Here is a 17,916-nt window from a genome sequence, read left to right on the forward strand (position 1 = left end):
TTTAAAAAAATCAACAAGATGGGCAAACCAGCACAGTCATGCTATGTTTGAGTTTTAGCTAAAGATGTTTCTATGACACAACAGTAATTTTCTGTCTCATTCGAAGTGTTTTTGCTGATGCCTCATCTCAGTATAACCAGTGAACTTCAACACGAAAAGTAAGTTCTGGAATTCACCACATTTATCATTGTCAACAACTGAAAAGTATGCAATGAAAACAAAATCCTTTAATAAAGTTCTCGTTTTTATAACATTATCCAACACTTAAAACACAGTTGCCTTTTCCGTAACAGCCAGGGCTTGTTATGTAAATACACTACTTGCACACGTATTGGCAATAATTTTTATGCGAATGTGTTTTCTACCACTGCTATCACTCTTTTTACAGATATTGCCACATTTTTTGTAAGATTATTTTGTGGTGTGTTAAGTGCATTCTATGCAGTTAAAATTTTCTTCTCCTAATATGTCTGTGATATTTTATAAAGTGAGGAATATCCCTTTTATTTGCCTGCAAAAACATACACAAAACAATCAAAATGGAAAAATCGTCAACATCCATACACTTCCTGTTTGAAATGTATAGATTTTTCTAATCTCAGTCTTCAAGCAAATTATTTAAAAACCTTGGATCTGTGCTCTTAGATTCTGTTTTAGACTCTGCTGTTGGACAATGGTAATCACTGTGTGGTGCAAACTTTCTATCAGCCTACATTTCATTGGTAACACCAATAGCCCAGAAATTCAGTAACATTTTGCAAATGTTAAGTACTGTGAAGGGTCTTAGATTTTACCTGACTTGTGAGTTAAAATGTTAGCTTGCCATAGTTTCGTGAATGCTGGCAGAAGACACGAGATTGCTGGGTCAGAGACGAAAGGCTTTCAAACTCCTAGATAGCCAGTAGCATGAGCTTCATTCTGCTTTGGTTCCCTTGCTTCCCAAGTCTCAGAGGGATAACGTGGAGTGGCTCAGTAGAGATTGTGCACCTAGTGGGTTTGCATCACTTCTAGGAAACCCAAAGCTCAGAGAACTCGAGTTTCTTATAATGGGCCACAAGCCAACAAATCTGCCTCACCACTGCACTGGAGGGAAATATTATCTTTATTTTACTGGACAACAAACAAACCTGCCACTGGCCTGCTGGGAGACACTACATCTATTCTTCAAGACTCTTTGCTGTGCAACATCTGTGAAAAGACAGTCTAGAATAAAGGTTGTCAGTGTTTCTATTTGCAAGGTGAGCAGAAATATGAGAGACCTATGGAGAATTGTCTGCTAACACCCAACGGTGTATTCTTCCCCTTCCCCTGAAATTTTATAATTTAATTCAAATGATTCTATGAGTACCTTTTCCTTTATAGATTTCACTTTTGTCTGCAGAACCTTTAAAGTACTTCAGAGGAATCCCACACTTTGAAAATCACTGCTCCAGTCCACATGCCTATTCTACAGTAAGGAAACTGAGGCATGAAGAAGGTAAGTGGCTTGTCCAAGTCACAAGTATTTAAGTGTCAACTCCAGGTAATGGAATTATAAATCCAAGCAGTACTAGATGACAGCTAAAATATCATTTTATTTCATCTAAGATAGATGATTTTAAATATATAAGAGCAAAGACTTGCCAGGGCATTTTACTTTAGGTTTCCCTGTAAAGAATCTCTGAGACAGTGTTGAAGTACAAGAAGCTTATTTGGGAAGAGATCCCAGGAAACATCGTTAGGGGAGTAGGGGAGTAAGGCAAGAGAAGGAAGAAAGACAATATAAGATTTGTTATGAAACAAGTTGCTACTGTGAACACCTCGAGCTTACTCTCACCAAAGAACTCTGGGAGCCAGCATAGAACACACTCCTCAGTTATCCCACCAGAGGGATAACATTCCCCATCAGTCACTGGTTGGGGGGACTCTTGGAGCACTCCTGCCCTGCACAGCACTTAATAAAACAGGCACTACGGGCCAGAGACAGGCCGAAGGCAGTGTTGCAGGTGTTGACAGTTGGAAGTTAGGCCACTGGGCAGGGAAATGGTGCATTCCAAGGGCATATGGCTGGCAGCAGCTGCGTCTGCTACGTTATGGGGTAGCCGACCTTTAAGAATGGATATATACGTTTTTGAGTGAATCTTCTCTACTCTAATTCTCCATCTCTGCATTTGTGCAAAGGTCTTCAAACCCAATAGCAATACTTGTGGATGGGGTTAAGAAGGACTTTCAATGAAATGGTGATTAAAGGAAGACATGAAAGAACACAGAAAGTACCAATCAGGGTGAGGAGGGAAAGCCTACCTGAACAGAATGTAAAATAGTGGCAAGAGAAGCTAGCAAGACAGAGAAGAGGAAATAGAGGACAAAGATAGCCAGAATAACAGAACTGTGGGCCTGGGCAATTCTGGTTAAGAAAACTATTCAAGGGACAAAGAGGCTGCGAACAAGATGTATTACAGATGATAGATTCTCTTCTTAGGCCCTGTCCACGGAGGTCAGCTGAGGTAGAAATGTCTCTGTTACAGGTTAGAACAACGACTCCAAAATTTTGAGTAGGAGTATCCCTTTTTACATAAATATAATGTTTTCAAATATTTTCATGCATTAGTAGTAGTAGTTTAAATATCTTTGATTAGAAAACCCCATGACTAAAAGCTACAATGAATTTGGTAACACTGCAGAATGAATTTGTATTTTATCCATCACCACAGCGTCTGCATACATTTGAAAAAGAGTTTCTGCACGTGGAAGGCGTGCAAGATGTGGTCCGAGTCTGAGAGAGTGCTCTGGTTCAGGGACCCACCACAATGGGCTCTAGGGTGAAACTGAGCCTCAGTCTAAAAGGTGCTCCCGACAGGAGAACCCTGAAAGGTCTGCCGGGAAACTGCTGGAGACACATGCCCAGAAACACACCATCTGAGGCCTCCCTGAGATGAAGCTCCCCGGGGAGTCTCTCCCGTGAATGCCTCCCCGTCAGTCACGATTACTTGCACACCCAACTTGCCTTTGTGTAGAACCGTGGTCAAAAGCTTGATAGGAAGGAACTGGGTGCAGCAAAAGCAAAGTTTTTGAATCCATAGGTGCATTCTTTCAGGGAGAACATTCCCCACCATCCAAGTTTTATTCTTGGGTTACGCAATCCCAGCCTGCAAGGAGTCAGACTTGGGATGCTTAGTGGCTTTCTCTGATGTCAAGAGTCCCTGCTTTGTCAAATCAGGTGTGTGTGTGTGTGTGTGCGCACGTGTGTGTGTGCGCGCACGTGTGTGTGTGTGTATGTATTTTAGAACAACTTTGGATTGATACATGCCTGTCTTAATTTGGTTCATACCCTAAGGTAAGGATTTGAGAGCATGCTCCGTGAATCCCTCACAGGACTCACTCCTCTCTGAACATCTACAAGATCTAAAGTTTGTTCCAAAATAATGTGCCAGAATAATGGTCTCTCAGATGCCCCACCTCAAGCCCCAGACCCTGTGAACATATCACTTTGCCTAGAAGAGGGGATTGAAGGCATGGACTGTAAGATGGGGAGAGGATTCTGGATGATCCGGGTGGGCCCAATGCAATCACGTGAGTCCTTAAAGAGCGGGTAACCTTTCCTGGCCAAAGGGACAGAGACTCAAAAATGCAAGAAGCGTCAGAAGGGTGCATGATTGCTGACTTGGAAGACGGAGGAAGGGCCCACGAGCCGAGGGATGTGAATGGCCTCTGGAAGCAGGAAAACCAGGGAATCAGAGTGTCCCTGGAGCCTACAAATGTAACACAGCCCTGCTGACGCCTTGATTTTAGCCCCATGAGACCTGTAAGAAATTGGATTTCTGACTCACAGAACTGGGAGTTGAAGCCCCTTTATAACATGTTTCCCTGAAAATAAGACCTAGCCGAACGATCAACTATAATGCATCTTTTGGAGCAAAAATTAATATAAGACTCTGTCTTATTTTACTATAAGACTGGGTCAATATAATATAATATAACATAATATAATGTAATACCGGGTCTTATATTAATTTTTGCTCCAAAAGACACATTAGAGCTGATGGTCCGGCTAGGTCTTATTTTCAGGGAAACACAGCAGTATTTTGCTCCGGCAGCAATAGGAAACTAATAGGTTTGGCTCTGAGGCCTGCCTTGGTGAGCTGTGAGCTTCCCTCCAGCCTGACTCCACGTGGGTAAAGGTGTGTCACGACTTACATCACCCTATGCCCCACGACCCTAGTCCAGGGCAGACATCGGAAGTGTTTAATAAAATTAGAGTGAAATGGGGGACTGTGAGGAACTCTGTTAAGAAACCAATATGAAAGTGATTTCATTGGAAATTAAAATAAGTTCAATGTATTCGTCTTGGTTATATTTCTCAGGCACCTTGTGAAGCAACATTCATATGTGAGATCACAACCACCTGTTAGATTGTGACCTTAGACAAGTTTTTGCAGCTTTTTAAGCCTTGGTTTTCTTCTCTATGAAATAGAGATCATCATGCCTCCCTTGCTGGATTGTGAGGATGAGACAATGCTTTTGAGAACAGGATGAGTGATAGCTATAGCATTGATAATAGTCACTTAACAACATACATAGCCAAACGTATCTGTATTCACATAAAAACAAAAACCTACTTCTAAATAGTTTTTTGGTTTTTTTTCCTATCCCATTCCTTCAAAAAAACCATTATTAACTGCCAACTTTGTATGAGATACTCTGGGGAATCCACAAAGACATCATTCTTGCTCTCAGTCAGTTTGTCATCTTTACATATTATGTGGACATAAGTTACTACAATTCAAGGCAATTTGATCTCAGCGCCCCAGCAGAGGTGTGGAGACAGAGAGGAGCTTACTACACTGACCAGAAGATGCTGTTTGGAAGGGCGGGCACTCCACACACTGGGTAGTAAACTGCACAGGGTCACTCCTCAAACACAGGCAATTTCCAGTTTAAGCATTTCCATCAAATTCACAGACGATAGAGCTGTTCCGAGCAGGGCGCCACAAATGGGACGTGAAAAACGTATCACATTAAATCACAGTGTTTCTACAACCTACCTTCTCAGTAACTTCTTTGTGCTTTAGTGATGAGTGTTCTTAATAAAAGGAGCATTCTATTTACCAACACGCTTGTTGACAATTGCTTTCTATTTTAGAAATCTTCCCTTTTAAAACACGCCTGCAAAACACTGAAGAACTCTCACTAACTGGAAATCTCCCAACTTAGGTAGTAGTCTGCTTTTGGGAAAAAAAGGAGCAAATGCAGGAAAACACATGGATTTTATTAACTTAAAAAAATAACTTTAGTACATGGCTCTGACTTAATGCAGATTCAACCCAATCTTCTCTATACTTAGCTCTGTGAAATGAAGATGTGTGTTCAAAATCATGACTCTGGGGCATTATTCACCCATTTTTTTAAGGTGAGATATCAGCTTGCTATATATATATATATATATATATATATATATATATATATATATATACATATTTTAAACTTCAACTTATGTTCCAGCTAACAGGCTTCCTGGTTAGTTGTTAACCAAAATGAAATTTTAGTTTAGCAGAACAGCTCCTTTCCAAGGCAACCAGATTAATTGAGAGTTTATTCTATCTAACAGAAATGTGTCGCATGTGATGTTCCCCTAAAGGCAGATTTCGAAATGGAAATTTCAGTGAAATCCTCTTAGTTTTTCTAAAGTTATGGAGCTACCTAAAATTTTCTCCTACCTAAATTAATTCTGCCCTGCTGATAATAATCAAAAACAATGTTTCGGGTTTTAAAGTGTCTATGTCTACGTACCACTACAGTAAGCGTTCCTGGACAAAATGCCTGCTAAAGATAGGATCGCATGTGAGCACACTTACCGTCCTCTAATTTTCGTTTTTACCCTAAATGGCACTCAACTTTATAGTGTTTGGGGTATGTATGAACTTCACTCTTTGTATTTATGATTGTTTTTAAAAAAAAACTCAATCCTGTCGGTCACTGAGAGACGGAGGTCATGGGTTTCTAGCCTGTCCCCTTCTGAGTCTGAAGAGGTAATGAGCAGGTACTTAGGAGCTTGGGGAAGAAATTATCATGCGCTCCTAAGACTCATGCTTCTGTCCCTTTTCCTTACGCTAATACTGATAAAATGCAACACTGAATCCTGCAAGTCCACCACTGTTTGGTTTGAAATTCTTACCATGAGTTCATAAAGCCTTCCTTTTAGGTGTCTTCACTAATGCTTGCAGTCCTCTGTTCCTTTTGGCAAACTCATAAAGGTGTGGAATTTCCGGCCATCATTAAAAATTTATTAAGTGTCTGCTCTGCCCTGTGTGTGCAGGAAAACGTGCTGGAGCTGCGCAGAAAAATCAGACTTGGTCCTTTCTCTCAGGGTGTTTATATGGATGCTAAGATGGACAACACAGTCAAGCTGTAATAGAGCTCATTACTCCAATAGAATATTTACAGCACTAATAGCTACTCTTCTAGCAGAAAGCCACCTGAGGGCAGGAACTGTGACTTGCTCCTTTCTGGACCTCCTGTAGCACAATCTCCATGTAGTAAGTTGGCAATAAATAGTTATTGGATTTAATTGAAGGTACAAAAACAGAACTATTTATCCCTCACAGTCCAGTAAACCCAGCTTCTGACATTGGCACCCATCTTGCAGCTACCCACATCCAAACCCTTCAGTTATATTAGACGTCCATTCTCCTTTGCTCTCCACATCCAATTAGCTGTCAGTTCCTTTTGAGCCTTTCTTCTCAATTTCTCCTCAACTATTTTCTACCCCACTTTGGGTTATCACCTAAGTAATGCAAACTCCTAACAGCTCTTGCTCCCTCCAGGTGTCCTTTGGTGCCTGCACCCAATGAGTTCTCCTGTCCTCAAGCCCAAATGGCGTACATAGTATGTCCTCAGGGTCCTCTCCCAGCATCCTCTGCTCCACTTAGTCAGACAGGGCATTCCCTGTTTCCATGGAGTCCTCCACACCCCGCTCTCTGTCCTCAGGTTTCTAAACTCCTTCAACTGGGACTTTCCTCCCTGTCTGTCCCCCCCTTTAAAAGTCTATAGTTTGTATCATTCAGGGGTTTCGGTTGCGAGAAGAGGAAGGGCTTCTGGCTACCTTAAGCAGAAGAGGTATTTATTTACTGGAAGAATATAAAGTAGCCTGCATGGGGGCTGGAAAAGGTGGGAGAAGTGGGGAGAACCAAGCATGTTAATGACCTCTGTGGGAAAGCGCTAGGGCCCTTCCAGCAAGAGCAAACCAAACCTCATCCTCCCTCCTTTTTGCCACCCTCTCCAGTTTCAAAGTCCTGACTGGGAGGGTTCTACTGGCCAGTCCCAGGCCGTTCACTTTCATAGGACTTCTGAGAGTAGAGAGATGGAGGACCCATTCTGCCTGCCTCCTGCCAAGGTCAAACAAAAGGTCTCCCCAAACCAGGAAGGGGGCTGGTATGGCCCAGCCAAATCACAGCAGCTTCCCACCGTGTCAGCAACTTTCAAAGTCCATTTCTAACGCCACCACTTAAAACCTAAAGCTACTTCTGCTTCTCCGAACATGTTCTGTTTGGTACTTTTCATATTTAGCTTTATATTGTACTCATTTATATACTAGTCTTATCCTTCCTCTGAGATTACAACTCAGGTTATCTTTGTTTCTCCTGAATTGATTCTTATGCTTTACAAATAGAAATATACTCAATATGTTCAATTGAATTGAGGGTTAAGATCGAAGGCCAGGAAACAGCTGATGGGAGTGTTTACCATGTGTTAAACACGCAGTCGAGACATGTTTACATTGTCTCATTTAATCCTCACAACTCTGTACTTCGCTATCCCAGGCCCAGAGAGGTTAAGTGATCCAGATTCGCATACATGTAGGCTGCGGGCCTCTCAAGAATGGCTGACACAGTGCCTTCAGCCTCACCTTGGGCTTCCCGTGAGTCCAAGGAGAGGTGAGGGCGGCTTGAATGGAACTGAAGGAAGAGAGGGGCACAGGGAATCCCTTGCTGTGTCTGCACAGTTGGAGGAGGAAATCAGTGTGACCAAGTGGGGCACATACAGTAGGGGTTGCACAGTGACCCAAGCAAGTAACTTATATTGGGGCAGGGTAAACCAAGAGATGGTTATAGAAGGACTAAGTTTGAGAAGCCCTGGGAGATAAATCTCAGGATTTAACGCGGATGTGACTTGGGGGGAAAGGTTTATATTTTTTGTACTTTCAATACTTCATTATTGGAGACATTTTACTAGTAAAACAAACATGGGCATAGTAAGGGAAGAGGATGCATAAACATACACATTTTCAGATCAAACATCATCTTCAAAGAAATGTCTACCCATGCTGGTCTTGTAGTGGGTTGAATGGTGGCCCCAAAAGATGTGCTCACCTGGAACATGTGAATTCAACCTTATTTGGAAAAAGGGTCTTTGTCGACGTTACAAGGAAGAGTCTGGAGATGAGATCATCCTGGGTTTGAGTGGGCCCTACATCCAATGATAAGTGTCCTTATAGGAAGACAGAAGGGGTGAGAGGACACACAGGGGACCAGGACAGATGAAGACAGAGGCAGAGATTGGAGGGATGTTGCCATGAGCCAAGGAACACCTGGCGCCACCAGAAGCTGAAAAAGGCAAGGAAGGATCCTCCCCTGGAGCCTGCAGAGAGAGTGTGATTTCAGACTCTGGTCTCTAGAACTCCTAGGGAATACATTTCTCTTTTTTAAGCCACCCAGTTGGAGGTAATTTGTTAAAGCAGCCCCAGGTAAAGAACACAGGCCTCCTGGCGCTCAATTCCTCGGCCTTCCTCGGAGCACAAGCTCAAGCCCTGTGCTGTCAGGAAACTTTTGAGAAACTAGGTGGGCAATAGGGAGCCATGGGAAGTTCTTGAACAGTGGAGGGGCAAGATAGAAGCAATTTTTAGGATGACATTGACATCCAGTATAAATGTGGGGGAAGGGAGGAAGTGACTGATAGGAGACCAGGTGGAAGGTAGTGGGTGTAGTGGAAAGAACAGGAGTTCTGGAGTACGTGCAGTTCTAATTCCAGCTCCTTCACTTACCGTTTCAGTTTTTTTCATGTGTAAAGTGAGGATAATACTATTTATTGTGTGTGAGTTAGAGCTGATATATGTATTCAAAACAGATTGTAAGTATTGTTAGTAATCATGTAAAAATTAGGAGGTGACATTGGAGATGGGAAGAAAGATGCAAAGAGATGTTTAAGAATCACCAGGACTCGGAACCATAAGAATTGAGATTGAGAGAGATCCCAAGGTCAGCTAGAGCCCTCTCCTCACTGACCTTGGGGAGTGCTTGGAGAGAGGGACGGAAGAAGAGAATGGAAATGAGGTTTCACCTGGGAGCTGAGAAGCCTGGTGGATTCTTGGCCAAGCCGGAGACCGTGGAAGGAGGAGCTAGTTTGGGAAGGAGATGTGTTTCATTCTGAGTGTGATGAGCTTGAAGAGATGATGAGCCACGCAGACGGGCTGTAGATAAGCTGGCAACAGACCTGGGAGCCGGAGACATCCAGACTGGAAGCATACAAAAAATGATCAACTCTCTTTTAAAAAGAAGGCGTACATCAGAATAAAAACAAAGGGCCAAAGTCTGCTTTGGGGTATTACTGTTAGAGGTTGGGAGGAAAACATGTCTTGTAACTGGACAGAGCTGGGTGGGTCAGAAAGGTAGATAAATGGAAAGATAACCAAGTTTTAGGAAATAGCACAAATGCCCTGTGCTTCAGAAAACTTCATAGGATAAAGATTGAGAAAGGGGCATAGGGGTTTAGATAGAGAATGTCTTTGGTGACTTCACAAAGAATCAGAAAAGGAAGAGGAGTTCAAGACCCATGATTCAATGAAAGTTTACAAAGGAGACAAGTTAAAAACTGGGTCAATGTTGTTATACTTATTTTGAGTAAACTAATTTAAAATTGGGTCAGACCACTGATATCCTTCTGTTTTCCTTATCAGCATGAGAAAGGTTTTCCCAAAAGGATGAACTGAGGCAGCTTCTTTCCCAAGGTCAAACGGAGAAGGAGGTTGTCCCTGTTCCCTGATCTTGGGCCCATCCCTGCTCACAATGCACCTCCTTCTCTCTAGTGGCCAGTGGAATGCGCCCTGCTGCCAGGGAGTGTGCCAGGGACTTACATGGGAGCAAGGCCAGTGTTATCTCCCCATTTAGTAGATTTTAGATAGGTTAAGAAACACTTGTGCAAGGTTCCACAGTTGAAGAAGCAGATAGTCAAACACTAAACGGTGACTTCAAAGTCATACTGGCTCTACTTACCCTCTTCTGGTACTTCCTTTTGGGCACAAGGCAGGGGATGAGGGATTCAAATGATACTGTGATGCCACCTTGGGTAAATTGGTATTGCCTTAATAATAATGAGAAGCCAGGAGCCTAAGAAAGAATCTCATTAGTATGGATCCTGGCTACTCTGCCAGGAAATCAGAGTTATTTGAATAGTAGTGTTTCCTTTTGGGAAGCCATATGGGAAGGAGATTGGGGGAACAGACATCTGGATGCATGTGCCTGTGAAAGGGAACCTTGTGTCTGTTCCCTTCCTCTTGGGTTGAATCTCCCACGTTTGTGTATAGGTAATCCACTACGTGTGGCCAGGTGACCCGACCAGTCCCACTACCTTTTGGAGCCCACATTCCCTCAGCTCCTTACAGGAATCTGACCCATGGGTATGCTTGAGCCAGACACTGGAAGGGAGGCAGCAGAGATTGAGTTTCCTCTCCTCTTCAGAAGTGCTTCCGACACAAATGATGGAGTAAAAAAGTGTCTGGTTGGGAAAGTAAATAGATACAAGGCAAATAAATAAAAATGCCCACAAGCAATTACAGAGAGGAAGTGACATTTTTATGGAAGTCACTTTTCTGATGGACAACAGGACTGCTTTGCGTAGAGAGGCGTGGGAATGCTTCCGGGAGGGGGGCATCGTGATAAGAAAATCAAACAAACAAAAAGAGGATGGAAAGACCACCCACTGGTCATCGGAGGCTGGAAGTTGCTGCCTTTATTTCCTCTCTTGTTCCCTCACCCCACTTCTGCCCCCACCCCCGAGCGAGCCGTTTTAGGAGAAGGGACCCTTTCCTTTCCTCGGCCCCCACCCCGCGGTGCGTCCAAAGGTCTCCTGGTAGCCAGCCGGCCACGCGCCCCGCGCGCTATGCGTCCCCGAGCGCGGTCCTGTCCCGGTGCCGTTCTCAGTCCGGCCGCGCGCGGGCCCACAAGCTGCCCGCGCGTCCCCAGGTGGGTCTGGCTCCCGCCTGTGCGCGGGCGAGGCCGGCCCTTGGGCGGTGTCACCGCGCGGCTGGGAGGAGCGGCGGGAGGAGGGGAGGAGCGCGGAGGGGCGGGCGCCGCGCGCCGGGGGAGGGGTCGTCGCCACCGCCGCCGCCGCCGCCGCCGCCGCCGCCGCGGGGATCGTCAGGCCGGAGCCGCGCGGCCCAGCGAGCGGCGGGCGGCGGGGAGGCTTGGCGGCGGGAGGCTCGCGGGGCCCGGGCCGGCGGGGTCCGGCCGGGCCGGCAGCGTCCGCCGAGCGGCGGGAGGAGGGAGCGGCGCAGACAAAGAGCGGCGCCTGGGCGGGCGCGGCCGCCGCCCCGGGACCCGCGCCGCTGCCCTCCGGCCTCGGCGGGCGGCTGGCGGCAAGGTAAGCGCGGCCGGCGGCCTCGGGGCGGGGGCCGCAAACTTGGGCGGCTCCGCAGAGTTGGAGCGCAGCGGGCTCGCGGGTCAGGGCGCGCCCGGGAAGGGGCCGGGGGACCGGTCCCCTCCGCGCCCCACCGGTGCCCTCGGCCCCGCCGCGGCCTGGCCCGGTGGTCCCGCACTGCCGGCAGCGCCGGACTCCGCACCTTCCCCCTGCCGGCTCCCATCCTCCGGACGCCGGCACTGGGGTGGGGGCGCCAAGGGCGCGGGCGGGGGCAGGGGCCTGGGCGGTGGGTTCCCGGGACTGGAGACCCTCTGGCGCGCGAGGAGCGCCCGGCCTGCGGGCCGGCGACGGGCCCGGAACCGGGGGCCGGCGTGGGACTGTGTGGTGGCCGGGGTGGCCGGGGCGGGAGTCCCGGGGAAGAATAGCCGCTGATTGCCTGGCCTCTGCGCCGGGACGCGGGAGGCGGAGCGCGGCGGGGAGAACTTACTGTGTTTATTGGAACTATTTATGATCCCGCACAAAGCTGCTGTCACATCGCATAAAGGAGGTCCTCGCCTGGGCGAAGGGCGCTTTGTGCCGGGTCTCAGCCTGTGCGTCCTGCCCCAGATTTACAGGACTCTTACAGCCACCTGAAACAAAGTTTCTCACCACGCTCTGCCCTCTCGGTTTATTCAGGGCGATTTAACCACCAAGTGGTTCTGGGAGAATTTCGTGTGTGACTTTTAAGGCATTGACGGTAAACTCCTGTGTGAGCGTTGGTAGCATGTCGTTGTGTGGAGGGGTTTAGCTTGCAAAACGCTTAATTTGTAGACAATAACGATCGCCTTGAAAGGTTGCACGAGATGCCAGGGGTCATTGGCTAATGAACATCAGGCACCTAACTTTAACTAGAACCCACTGTTAACTAGCATTGTAACAGTTTCAGGGACAAAGCGCGAACGTGTGTGGAGTCGGCCCTTGTGGCTTCAGACAGTTCAGGTTGGCAGTTTCCCCCTTTATTTAGCTTTGTTTATTTTGCCAACAGGTTTAAGGCTGAATCTGCCAAGTTTGTGTCTGTCTGCACGATGGGGTGAGCAGGCCCCAGGGCTGGGACCCAGGAGCCTAAACCTTCGCGTAGGCCCACTCCTTCCGTTGACCCAAAAGGAAACTGAAGCCAGAGAGGCCCGTGGGCGTGGCTTACCGGGGCGCACAGGTAGGGGAGGCCTTTCCTGGTCCAGGCGCAGCCTTGGCTTCTCCCCTCTTCTCAGAAGGGATTTTGGTCGGAATGAGAGTAATTCAGGGTGTGTTTCATTGCATGGCATTTGATGTCTGATGTCATTAGCAACAGTGCTTCTCAAGTCTTAAAATAACTGAAAATTGAAATTGACCTGGGCTGCTTTAACTTATCAGAGCAGATGTAAACTTTGCTTCTGAACACTCCCTTAACTCACTTACCTAGTGCTCCTAGGTGAACCGGTAAATTAGTAACAGGATTCAAGCACATGTGGTAACATAAAGAGAATGGCAGTCAGTGGAGATACAGAGTAGAAATGACTTAGCCCAGAGATGGGGCCGCCGGGGATGCTGTTTTAGTGTTTGGAACAGGGATTTCCCGAGAATGGGTGTTAACCATGATAGTGAAGCAGTGACCACAAGGGAAAATCCTACCTTAATATTTCTCTCCTCGAGGTCGGTTAGATGTAGTCTTGTTTGAAGAAAGCAGTCGGATCTTAGTGGTCTTCTGGCTGCATCTCTTGAGGCTGAAATTAAGAGCTTCAAACTGTGGTAAGCTTCTGGAGGAGCTAGACTCAGCTTCCTCTCCTGGAGGCTTCACCTGGACTCTGAGCTTCTCAGGTTGGGCATAAACACTTACCGGGACTGATCATGGAACAAAGAGAAAATTGAGTGTGGCAAATTGCCATCAGAAGAATTGACTACTCTATCACCCCCTGTGCCCACTTGTGGAGAAACTGGCCCTTTTTAAATGGGCGGAGCTGGTTAAAGGTGCATTTCAAGTAGCTGTGCCCAGTTTTCAGGCTTTGAGTTCTGCTTTATTACGTGCAACATGCTTAAAGCCTCTTTATCTCTGATCTCTTGGAGCCTGCCACATTTCCAACCTCTGTCATTTGCGTTGGGGGGGTTATGGAGGTTTTGCTGCAAGCAGCAGGTCTTATGTACACAGTATTTGAGAAATGCCCTGTCATCCACATTAAATATACCAGAAGACTTCCTTGTATGTACACAAACTGGATAACCTTTTAAAGTACCCTAAAGACTCCCCGATTGCCCAAATGGCCTGAATCCTTTACTTGATCATTTGCATTGCTTAATTTGCCCTGGCAAGATGAGGCTGTGTCGCTTTCTGGGACACACACGCTTCTAACTGCCCCAACTGGCTTGCAGCATACGCTTGGGGAGAGAGGGCTTGTGGACACAATTCTCTGACTTTAAAAATAAGGCTGACTGACTGAAAAGCTGAAGATTGCTTGCTTGCTGGAACTGCACGGGAGGGCAGTGGACAATGTTTGGGAAAACTAGTAAGCTAACAATTTTTTTTTTTTTTTTTTTTCATAAATTAACTGGAAACTCCCCACAACTCACCCCAGAGGCTTGGGAAATTAGTTTTCCCATCTGGAGGGACTGCAGATGGGGTTTCCAAATTGTTTCCTTTACTAAAATGAGTGATGGAAACCCTTCATGGCATGTTTTCAAAGGGCCTCAGCTAAAAATGATACCATGTCGTGTGTTGTTAAATGCTCGAACTAAGGCGACTTAGAAGGAGGTCAACACATCCTTTTAATGGGTTATCACAAGTATGCAGTTAAAGTAAAAATAGTTTTTCTATTTCTTTAGGCCACTATGGTAACACAATTTAAAAAAATTAGATGTTTTTTTCTGCATTTCTCTTTGAACGGATCCCCAAGTATGTATGCTTATGAAGGTTAGCAAGTTGTAGCCCTACCCCCAACACACACCTACCCACAGGCATTTATCACAGTCTATCCTGTGGTTTCTTTGTGTTCATACCTTGTACACGTGGATACCCAACAAATACTGATTGAATGCATGAATATGAAGTTCTGAGCGTGTTGAGTTACTTAAAAAGAAAGAAAGAAACAAACAAACCAAAAAGCAAAGCAAAACAACTCAACTGCATAACCACCTGGTGGGTTTGCTGAATATTTCGCTTTTCAGTAAATTGTGTGTCTGTCCATGTGACCCTGAACTGAAAACTAACTCTGGGCAAAGCATTTGTTATCCTGGCCTTGTACGTTAGTTATTTAGTGCCACCTTACTTCTTTCTACCATTTGTATTTTTAATATTTCTAAGAGGAGAAGCTTCAAGTGCACTCAGTATTTAAATATTGCAACTTCCTCTTTTGAGCCAGCTCTTTAGAGTGGGATGGTTTTTCTGGTCAATGGTTAATGAAGAATTAAAATGCCATAATCAGATACACATTAAAGTTACTATTGCTATTAAGGTAACTTATAGTTACAAATTACTTTTTGTGTATGCTATTATATTTAATGTTTGAAATAACATGGCAAAATGGGCTCCAGCCTTTCTGTGTGAGGAGATGAACTCAGAGACAATGGCAGGGATGACAAACGTTGGAACTTGAGCGAAAGTCCTTGCGTTTGGCACCCTGCTAAGCAGGCTGCAGATAAGGAACACCAAGGTGGTGCTAGATGTGTTGTGTTTCTGAGGCTCCTGGTTTCTGAGCACGTGCTGGTGGAATGGAGTGCCGTAAACCTCACTGGGGGAGGGGGGCACAGACCTTGTGCAGTGCCTTTGCCGTGTTGCAGATGTGAGCATGTGTAGGAGGCAGCCGATTCTACATGGCAGTTGACTCTTCATGGCAGAGCTGTTCCAGTAACTTTTGTCCTTGCATCATTGTTAGGAGCCCGCAAGTTGTAGAGTGCTGACTCCTACTTAGTGTGTGTATTACTAGTGTGCTCTGGCTGCCTAATCGGGTCTCCACAGGCTGGGTATGAAACAAATCGATATCTCCCAGTTCTGGAGGCTGGGAAGTCCAAGATTAGGGTGCTGGCCGAGTTTGGTTCTTGGTGAGTGTCTTCCTGGCTTAGAGACGGTTACCTTCTCACTGTGTCCTCATAGGCCCTTTCTGCTCTGGCGTTGCTTCCTCTTCTCAGAAGGACACTAGTCCTGTTGGATGAGGGCCCTACCCCTGTGACCTCATTTAACCTTAATTACCTCCTAAAGGCCCTGTCTACAAATAGTCGCATTGGGGATTAGGGCTTCAACATATGAATATTGGGGGCACAGTTCAGTTCATACATGTGTAATTCTGTGTTCAAAAGCAAGGCTGATTATTTTAGGAAGTCCTTCCTGATGCTTCCTTCACCCAGATCTGGAATCTGCGTATTTGCGGACACGTGCCAGGGATGTTTACAGAGCAGTCAGAAGTGGAGAGGGAACGGCAGCTCACAGGCAGAGAATAGAAATAAGCATGAAGCCTTGGTGCTGGGCTCCTAGGAGCCAGTCGGGTTTTACGTAGAACGATGAAGGAGGAAAACCAACGTTGACCTGGTTCCATTTCTGGGTGCTGCCCCTCAACATATGCAGTTCAACTGCAGGCATTTATTTTGGATCAGATCATGACAAAATATCAGATATGTGGAAAGTGTTGGATTTTGTATGGAAACAAAAGCGTGCCCTGGCCCTGGATGGCGAGACGAAAGTGAGAGGGTGAGGCCAGGGGCAGCCCAGGGGGGCCGCCTGCTCTGGGCCCGCTGCTGCAGTGACCGCAGTCCCCGCCACGGGGATGAGTGTCCCTTCAGGGGGTGTGCATGACAGTGCTTGGTAAAGCCCATGGAGAGCGCTGCATGTTTGCATCCGACCTAGGCCAGTTTGAGTTGTTCAAGATGATTGCATAAGGCAGGGGAACGTCTCTGTGACGGGCAGCTCTCCAGCTCTCAGTCTGGATGTTCATTCATGATTCATTCCTTCAGCCACTCAGTCATTCATACGAACTACGCAGCTTTGTACTGATCACTTGCACCTCACAGTCTGCATGTCACAGCCGTGCGCACCGACTCCCGACTTGCCTGTCTGCTCAGTTAATATCCCAACATCGACACACTTGGTCATCCTGGAATTCTCCCTCACTTCCCAAATCTTAAATCGTATTGATTCTACCTCCAAAAGATCTCTTACATCTGAGCCCTGCTATACTTTTAATTTCTGCTTTCACTTGGACTGTCAGAATACCTTTCGAACCACTCTTGCCAATCTGCCCTGCTCACTACGCCCTAATATCCAAGTCTGGCGATAGTCACCGTCGGTGGCTGTCCATTGCCTACAGACCAATGTCCCAAGTCCTTGGCCTTTAAGAATATGCACCCCCCCCCCCATACTCTGAGCTACTCCGTCACCCGTGCGTACACACTGAATGACACTTCGCGAACTGGGATAACACAATACCAAAGTTTATCATCAGTTTATTTTGAAAGATGTGTGTACATTGGGGCCGATTTGGTGTCACCCCTTATGATAATGGCATCACCACACAGCGGCAGCTTTACGCCTGGGAACTGTGGGTGACCGTACGGGAGGAGAGAGGCTGAGTGCAGAAAATGCTGTGTGTCTGTTTTAATGTAGAGTGTCTCCTTGCAGATACCCTTTCAGGTGCTTGTTTGTCAAGAACAGTGCTATCCCATTGAAATAGAACGGAAGCCACAAATGCGAGCCACGGATGTCATTTTAAATGTGCTAGTAGCCACACTAAAAATGTGAAAGGAAACAAGTAAAATGAATTTTCGGAATATATTTTATTTTACCCAGTAGATCTAAACCATTTTTATTTCTACATGTAATCAATGTAAAGCATTATTAATGAGGTGATTCCCATTGTTTTATCTGTGTGAAGTCTGATGTCTGCTGTGCAGTCTGCTTTTACAGTGTTCCGCATTCCCTCTCTTTACATTTGGACGGTTCTGTAGCCACATGACGCTCGTGGCTGCTGTCCTGGAGATTGCAGGTCTATACATTTTTTCACGATTTAAGCTTCATTTATTTTGTATTTTCCAAAGTTGAGATAGCTAAAAGGACATAGTGGAAACTACTTAGAATAACAACAATGGTAATTATTATTATTCTTTAGTAGGAAAGATATAATCTATGTAGTTGTAAAGAATAATGTAATATTTTGTGCACTCAAACAAGTTCAGAGTAATGAAAATACCTTGTACATTTTACAAATATTTAAAAATGTGTTTTGAATTCTAGCGGTTAAATTGCTTTCAATTAAACAACTTTTTTGGGTATTGGTATTCAACATTTTTCTGATATATGTTAAGTACTTA

At 45.8% G+C, this 17,916-nt stretch overlaps 1 protein-coding gene across 2 annotated transcripts in view; it reads left to right on the forward strand.

Moving 5' to 3' along the window:
- The first annotated feature begins 11,490 nt into the window (after positions 1–11,490).
- The window catches only part of NCK2 (NCK adaptor protein 2), a 139,740-nt gene continuing 133,314 nt past the window's right edge, over positions 11,491–17,916 (forward strand). Inside the window, exon 1 of one of the 2 annotated variants that reach the window (XM_033102359.1) lies at positions 11,491–11,613. The gene's annotated coding sequence lies outside the window, so the exon portion shown is untranslated. Of the gene's footprint in view, positions 11,614–12,693; positions 12,803–17,916 lie in introns of those variants that run through there. The other variant, XM_033102360.1, reaches the window with a different exon arrangement.

This window comes from Rhinolophus ferrumequinum, unplaced genomic scaffold (genome assembly GCF_004115265.2).
Source record: "Rhinolophus ferrumequinum isolate MPI-CBG mRhiFer1 unplaced genomic scaffold, mRhiFer1_v1.p scaffold_87_arrow_ctg1_1, whole genome shotgun sequence".
In the NCBI taxonomy this organism is placed as follows: Eukaryota; Metazoa; Chordata; class Mammalia; order Chiroptera; family Rhinolophidae; genus Rhinolophus; species Rhinolophus ferrumequinum.